The sequence below is a fragment of the Schistocerca cancellata genome, chromosome 7, assembly GCF_023864275.1.
Source record: "Schistocerca cancellata isolate TAMUIC-IGC-003103 chromosome 7, iqSchCanc2.1, whole genome shotgun sequence".
Taxonomy (NCBI): Eukaryota; Metazoa; Arthropoda; class Insecta; order Orthoptera; family Acrididae; genus Schistocerca; species Schistocerca cancellata.
In genome coordinates this window covers 526,042,713-526,051,230 of record NC_064632.1, presented here as the reverse complement: position 1 = coordinate 526,051,230, position 8,518 = coordinate 526,042,713, and the positions used below count along the sequence as shown (strand labels likewise).

The following is an 8,518-nucleotide window of genomic DNA, read 5'->3' as shown; positions in this document are numbered from 1 at the left end:
AGACAGGTGTCGGAGCACCAGCCATCAAGCACCCCAACACGAGTCCCGGCACTGAAAGCGACATCTATCCTCCTTTATCAAAGGGAAAAGCAATTCTCCTATCGGTGAGAATTCGTGTGAAAAAGTTTACCTCGCAGCTGCCACCGCTGTTACGTATATACACTGTGCGAACCAACACTTTGCTTCACAGCCAGTGCACGGGCACATCGATTCTGTCGTCACAAACAGAATGGCTGTTGGATGAGAGCGAAGGAGTGTCAGGAGCACAACACCAGTGATAGCGCTGTGTGTGCTGCTTAGAATACACCCGATAGATATTACTATCAGATATCGGGCTCCTACCTAGTGGTTAACGATAAACAGGCTAGATCAGTTTCAACTGACTATCGGTGTGCCTATTAATAACTCTGGCTGATGGAGACTTGGAAAGATGAATTGGAGGTCAGCGATAGGGGACGAAAAGGCTATACATTTTCTCCGACATTCGGAGCCATTAGGAATGAAATATGCCAATCTTATCAGCAGCATTGTGCTCTTCTGGACACAGACCTTATTCCAACTACTGAACCCAAAGTATACGAAATCATTAGGAACTTTGATCAATGCAAGCGTCTAAAGGAAACAGCATACGAAATCTGTAAAACTTACAAATAATACCTTGCCCACTAGGTCATACAGACGGCAGATCGTTAAGAGAATCGGTAGAATGGGGGAAAAAGAAGTCTCTTAAATATTAACGACTATGAACTACAAACACTTTGACAACAGTGCCAGCAGATACACTGCAAGTAGATACATCAGGCTACATCTACATCCACATATATTCTCCGCAGTCCACCATACGGTGCGTGGCGGAGGGTACCTCGTACCACAACTAGCATCTTCTCTCCCTGTTCCACTCCCAAACATAACGAGGGAAAAATGACTGCCTATATGCCTCTCTCTTATCTTATCTTTGTGGTCTTTCCGCGAAATACAAGTTGGCGGTAGTAAAATGGTACTGCAGTCAGCCTCAAATGCTGGTTCTCTAAATTTCCTCAGTAGCGATTCACGAAAAGAACGCCTCCTTTCCTCCAAAGACTCCCACCCGAGTTCCTGAAGCATCTCCGAAATACTCGCGTGATAATCAAACCTACCAGTGGCAAATCTAGCAGCCTGCCTCTGAATTGCTTCTATGTCCTCCCTCAATCCGACCTGATAGGGATTCCAAACGCTCGAGCAGTACTCAAGAATAGGTCGTATTAGTGTTTTATAAGCGGTCTCCTTTACAGATGAACTACATCTTCCCAAAATTCTACCAATGAACTGAAGACGACTATCCGCCTTCCCCGCAACTGCCATTACATGCTTGTCCCACTTCAAAACGCTCTGCAATGTTACGCCCAAGTATTTAATCGACGTGACTGTGTCAAGCGCTACACTTCTAATGGAGTATTCAAACATTACGGGATTCTTTTTCCTATTCATCTGCATTAATTTACATTTATCTATATTTTGAGTTAGCTGCCATTCTTTACACCACTCACAAATCCTGTCCAAGTCATCTTGTATCCGCCTACAGTCACTCAACGACGACACCTTCCGATACACCTCAGCATCATCAGCAAACAGCCGCACATTGCTATCCACCCTATCCAAAAGTTCATGTATGTAGATCGAAAACAACAGCGGACCTACCACACTTCCCTGGGGCACTCCAGATGATACCCTCACCTCCGATAAACACTCACCATCGAGGACAACGTACTGGGTTCTATTACTTAAGAAGTCTTCGAGCCACTCACATATTTGGGAACAAACCCCATATGCTCGTACCTTAGTTAGGAGTCTGCAATGGGGCATCGAGTCAAAAGCTTTCCGGAAGTCAAGGAATATGGCATCCGTCTGATACCCTTCATCCATGGTCCGCAAGATACAATGTGAAAAATTGGGGAGTTGCGTTTCGCAGGAGCGATGCTTTCCAAAGCCGTGCTGATGCATGGACAGCAACTTCTCTGTCTCAAGGAAATTCATTATATTCGAACTGAGAATATGTTCGAGAATCCTGCTACTAACCGATGTTAAGGATATTGGTCCGTAATTTTGAGGATCCGTCCTTCTACCCTTCTTATATATAGGCGTCACCTGCACTTTTTCCAGTCGCTCGGGACTTTACGTTTGGCAAGAGATTCGCGATAAATGCAAGCTAAGTAAGAAGCCGATGCAGTAGAGTACTCTCTGTAAAACCGAATTGGAATCCCATCAGGACCTGGCGATTTATTTATTTTCAACCCATTCAGCTGCTTCACAACCCCAGGGATGTCTATCACTATGTCTTCCATACGGGAATCTGTACGAGACTCAAACGGCGGTATATTTGTACGATCCTCCAGCCTGAAAGATTTCTCAAATGCTAAATTTAAAATTTCAGCTTTCGTTCTGCTGTCTTCTGTTTCCAGGCCAGACTGATCAGTGAGTGACTGGATGGAAGCCTTCGACCCGCTTACCGATTTTAGAGTACAAATCGATCATTGTTACCGAAAGGTCACTGTGAATTTTTATCAATGTCTGTGTAATATCATCTAAGGTGCTATAAACCAGTATATAACCTTAGTTCCAAGTACATTACACCAAAAAAGCTAGATATAGCTTAATCAAGGTGTCCTACTGCTAAAACATAATCAACTATAGTGTCTGGAAATCAATGGCTCACTAACAAATACCGAGGTATTTAAGCGCAGATAAAGGTGACAGCTCTAACGTATATACCTACTTACTCCGTCCTCAGGCCACGAGTGGCCTACGGGGGACCATCCGATCGCCATGTCATCCTCAGAGGAGAATGTGGATAGGAGGGGCGTGGGGTCAGCACACCGCTCTCCCGGTCGTAAGATAGTATTATTGACCGAAGCCGCTACTATTCGGTCGAGTAGCTCCTCAATTGGCAAGACGAGACTGAGTGCACCCCGAAAAATGGCAACAGCGCATGGTGGCTGGATGGTCACCCATCCAAGTGCCGGCCACGCCCAACAGCACTTAACTTCGGTGATCTCACGGGAACCGGTGTATCCACTGCGGCAAGGCCGTTGCCAACGTACATACCTACGCCATCTTTTATTTATTTTTCCTCCAAATTACCAAAAGATGTATTTAAAAACATCCATTTCATGAAACTGTTATATTATTTTACCCAAGTAAAATGATGCTTTAGCAAGGTAAAATGGAAAACAAGAAATAGAAATGACGAGCCTCCATTTGACGGACACCTAGAAGCAGGGTTTGGTGATGGCCTGCTTGGTTCCTCCAGGCTCTGTGCCTAAGAGGCCAAAACCGACCCGTCATGAGAGATCAGGTGGTGGGACTTACACCGAGCAGCAAGTGGAAATAAAAATTGTTGCGTATAAACAGCATGGCCCAAACCTTTGCAGTCAAAATAAGTTACGTGGTAGAGAATTCTAAATTCAGTAGTCTGCCTTCAGGAAGTGAAGTATTTATGAGTAGTGCCTTTTTACTTATACAAACAACTCCCACATTACAGCATTAATTTGAAAGCGACTATTCAAAGTGATAACCAACAGCCGCAGTGGATCACTGTCATGGCGTTACAAATTGCGCTGCCTCAGATATGGCTGTGGTCTAGCGGTTCTAGGGGCTTCAGTCCGGAACCGCGGGACTGCTACGGTCGCAGGTTCGAATCCTGCCTCGGGCATGGATGTGTGTGATGTCCTTAGGTTAGTTAGGTTTAATTAGTTCTAAGTTCTAGGCGACTGATGACCTCAGAAGTTAAGTCGCATAGTGCTCAGAGCCATTTGAACCATTTTTTTTCAGATATGGCTGTAGTCTCTGATGACATCCAGACTCGAGCTTTGAACGGTTACCTCCATCGTGTCGTCAGAAACGGTGTCCTGAAATTCACACCCGTGAAATTAGCTCCCAGAAAAGGTCGAGGAAACGTCCTCTCATCTCTCCGTCCGATCTCCGGCCGACAGGTAGAAACGACGCTCCTCAGGTAGGACAGCCGAAGGCCTTCTTTTACGGCAATGTGTGGCCGCAATAGTGTTGCCAGCAACACTGCTGCAACGCGTCAATTCCCAGGCCATATCCGTTTCAGTTCTTGTCTGTATGTGTTTACTTTTCACTTGCAGCATCGATTAATGTATTCTTATCCCTCAGCCGACAGTGCTGCTGTGTCAAACAGCATTATTTCGTTCTTGGAGATTAGGTTCGTCTAGTGAATTACACGAACCACTGCTTCAAGAATACAGAAATATAGAAGTAGTTACAAGTAAGTAAAATTGGGCAAACGAGATAACCAATGAGAAATCCATGGACATGATAAATACATCTACAACTAGAGCGAAACAACCAGAAAGTAATATATACAAAGAGCGTTTTCTGAAAAAGTACTGAACAGAAATTTTATTCTGCATCAGTTATTAAAACGCCTGAACGTTTTTGAAGCTTTATCGCGTGTTCTAACTGGCCATCAATTTGCAAACTGTTATTATATTGCGATGCTTGTATACATTACTTTACACGCCCTATAACTCTGGTCAACTACTACTTTAATAAAATGTTTGATCCCTTCCACCAAAGCATTGCAAATGCCTTGTACCAACACGAAAATGGAAAATTTTTCAGTCCGTCGCGTCCGGCAGCTCAAAAATGTGAAAGAAAAGACATTTTTAAACATTTACAACATAGCTGCTAATTAATTATTTAGTGTTGGTTGACTAGTTTCGGATTTCACCCATTTTCACAAGCCACTTCTTACACGGAACAAAATCTGTTAAATGTGGATGCGTTGATTGTAGATGATACAGGTATCAGAAATAATATGGTTCATATGGTAAGTACTTACGTATTTTGTATTTAGGATGTGTTTGGTGTGGACAGTTCTATATATGTCACAACACTTAAATGTATCTCATATCTGCGTTCGAAGATGTTACAGTTGTATTTACACCTGTCAGTACCGTATTATTTTACTGTATGTGCAAAATATGTAATTGTGCTACCTGCATTACCCAGCATGATGTGATCCACGTGACAACGATATTGTACATACAGTGGAGAAATTGTTCTCATCGGATTACGCTGGCTTATTTATTGCAGGCATAATTGCAATTTTGACAGAAACACAGTCGACACCAACCTCATTTTTAAAGTAAACGAAACATGGCGATATAACTATTCTGGCAGTTAAAAAAACGAATGCAACGAATGTAACAAAGCCTACGTTAGACAGACGGACGTTTAAGGAGACCTGGACGTGAAATGACTGAAATTTTCGAAAGCATATTTCTGTCACCATCTGAAAGACAAATTTCTCCCGTCTCAAGAAACATATTTTTTATCTACTTTCCAATTGTTCATTTTGTCTTAAACGCTCTTTGAACAAATGTCTGCAAACCACCCACGCTCATGCGACAGGCATGGAATATTACCAAAAGCATTTCTTGCCTGCCACTGTCATGGAAACAATAAAGCCAAAATACTGGGACCTTGCAGATACAAAATTACTTAGCAGATGTCTACACGGACGTACACCAAACCCTAATGAGAGTTTCAACAGCTGCGTGTGGCAAATAGTACCAAAAACAGTGTTTATTCAATTGACAGTACTCAGGTGTAATGGATGCTGTCATCTGTTTCAGTAATGGTGTAATTAGCAAGACAGACCTAATGGACAAATTAGGCATCCGATCAGAAAATAATATGATAACTTTGTTGAATGCGAAAAATTATCAGTAAGCAGTTGAGGCTGAAATGGTTGAAAAAGTCAGCACTAATGGTCCAGAGTAAGGATAAGATTCCTGATAAAGTCTACAGAGGATGAAGAAACAGCTGGCGAGCAAGAATTATGCTGCTGGAATGTTCTGAATGAGGCATACGGTGAGTCAAAAACACTGAGAAACACCTTTCCTCATTTTCTTTAAACTACATTTTCAGGACATTAGGTGAATCTTTACAATGATTTGAGCTATGTTCACCAAATTCCTCCACAGTGAACCGTCTATTACACAGAATGTCGTATTTCTTAAACTATAACAGATAATTAAACAGCTTTCCTTGTGCTGCTTCAGGTAATGTCATTCAATGTTGGTACAAAGCCGCAACTTCCTTCCCATTGTCGATAAAGAGTAACACGCATTGTAATCGCGAAGTGGATATGCAGCCCGTTGAACTCCAGGTCCCATTAAAACGAGATATACAGGATACATAAACAGAAGCAAAATTACCCTTTCAATTTTCAGCACGCATCTCAGACTAATACACACTCCACTGAAAATATCGAGAGAAATTTCACAACTTTACATATCTCGTCAAAGGCCAACTAATGGACATAGTAGGAGAAATGCCTGTACAAATCAATTCACACTACTTAGCTCCCAGAACAAATGCTAACTCAACAAACATAATCACGCTGTAGAAACATCTTTGAAAATTTCCATAGCACATTAATCAGCACATGAAGGGTACTCCACCATGCGTTAAACATCAAATACGCGACTACAAACGATTCATAAAAACTTTCAAGAGTACCTTAATCAGCTTATGTACCGCAGTCTATATGGTGAGAATTATAATAGCAGAATACTATAGTATGTAGATTTCATTGAAATGCAAATTAAACTATATGTCTGCTTTCAAATAGTGCTGAAAGGAAATGAAATATTTATTGTACAACTGTATTGTGATTGAACACTGTCTCACTCTGGATATAGTCATTGATCTTAATACAATCGCGAAGTAAATTGAATAAATCAAAAATTATATAAGACATAATAAAATTCGCTGCATCAAGAAGTCAAAATTATGATAACAAAAAAAAAATGGCTCTGAGCACTATGGGACTTAACTTCTGAGGTCATCAGTCCCCTAGAACTTAGAACTACTTAAACCTAACTAACCTGAGGACATCACACACATCCATGCCCGAGGCGGGATTCGAACCTGCGACCGTAGCGGTCGCGCGGTTTCAGACTGAAGCGCCTAGAACCGCTCGGCCACTCCGGCCGGCTTGTGATAACATTTACGATAAATAAACCAGCGTGTCGCACGGTGTAGTTCACTGAGGAACGTCTACGTTGAATATAAAATATCGGTGTCACGTGAATCACATCAAACTGGGTAATGAAGACACAACAATTAAGGAAAATCTATATTATGCAGATCTGTTAACATAATATAGAAAGGTGTAACTACAATTGTGACGTTTTTTAACGAAAATCTAAGATACATGTAAGTGTTTTGACACAAATAGAAGTCCACACCAAATACATTCCAAATGCAAAATACGTACGTACTTGCCATACTATTACTGATGGGCTACATTTATTACCCATATTCGATGCATCGACTCATTACAAATTTTATTATCTGTAACGGGTGGCATCTGAAAATAGGCAAATCCCGAAACTTGTCAGCCAACACTAAATAACTAGCAGCTCTGGTGTAAACTTTTAAAAATGTATTTTTTTCAGCTCTTGAGAGAGGAATAACAGACCTCTGACTCAATCCCCACTACCCGAAAACGAACGGCTGCAACTCGTATATAGTAGATAACAGCGGTACTGGTTTTACAATTATCGGACGAATTACTTTTAAACGATATATTCGAAATCGGATTACAGCATACTGCAAAACGTATGCTCCCAGTTCCAAGCTAAAGTTTCGGAAGCAGTTCGCCTACTTTAAAAAAGAACGCACCCATGATGCCCTATTTCTTTTGTTCTTGCTAATGTTTTTCCTTGTAGAAAGCAAATGTGGGAGAGCTCCACTCACATCCACTATCTGGTTTTTGTTTATTACACGGCCATAGCGTGGCTCATGTAAACACGTTTGGAGCGGAAATGTTTCGCCGCAAACATTGCCGCGTAACACTGGCCGGCAATGTTGCCGTACAATTGGCTGTAATGAGCGTGGCCGTGACATTGCCAGACAACACTGAAGGCCTATATTGTCAGCAATAGCCAATTTTTACAGTCCGTGTAAACGTATTCTTACGTGGTGTACAAGTGAAGGGTACTAGTGATGATCGAACAAGATTCGTAATGCCACGTTACTTCTTCTGAGACGTGATCATTTTTTTCTGTTAGATGATTTTTACTTAGTACTGTATCTTCAGAGACTACAGTCGAAAACAGAGAAACCAATTTACAAAGAATACTTTAAAATCAACATTATGTAAAATATGGACCACAGCCATGGATCAGCATATGGTGCATGTAATATATCCAAGATGCAGTGTCACACTAACTAAAAGTCCAGGGTTAGCCATGAATATTGGTGAAAATAGCTGCACACGGCTTCTCGCGTCACACCTAGCGCTACATACGCGCAGCCCTTGTACAGGGTGCTTTCATCTTCGCACAATATGCGACAACACATGTTATGTACTTTACATTACATATACATGTTATACCATTCGTAGTTATGAGCCATACTTTTTTGTGTTTATTTTAAAGTATGCTTCTGACAAATAGAAGAGATACGGCGACAAAATTACATGTTTGTAATTTATGTATATGTTTTA

General features: G+C 41.5%; 1 pseudogene; it reads right to left on the bottom strand.

Moving 5' to 3' along the window:
* Positions 1–2,953: 2,953 nt before the first annotated feature.
* Positions 2,954–3,070, bottom strand: LOC126093785 (5S ribosomal RNA; annotated as a pseudogene).
* Positions 3,071–8,518: the final 5,448 nt, after the last annotated feature.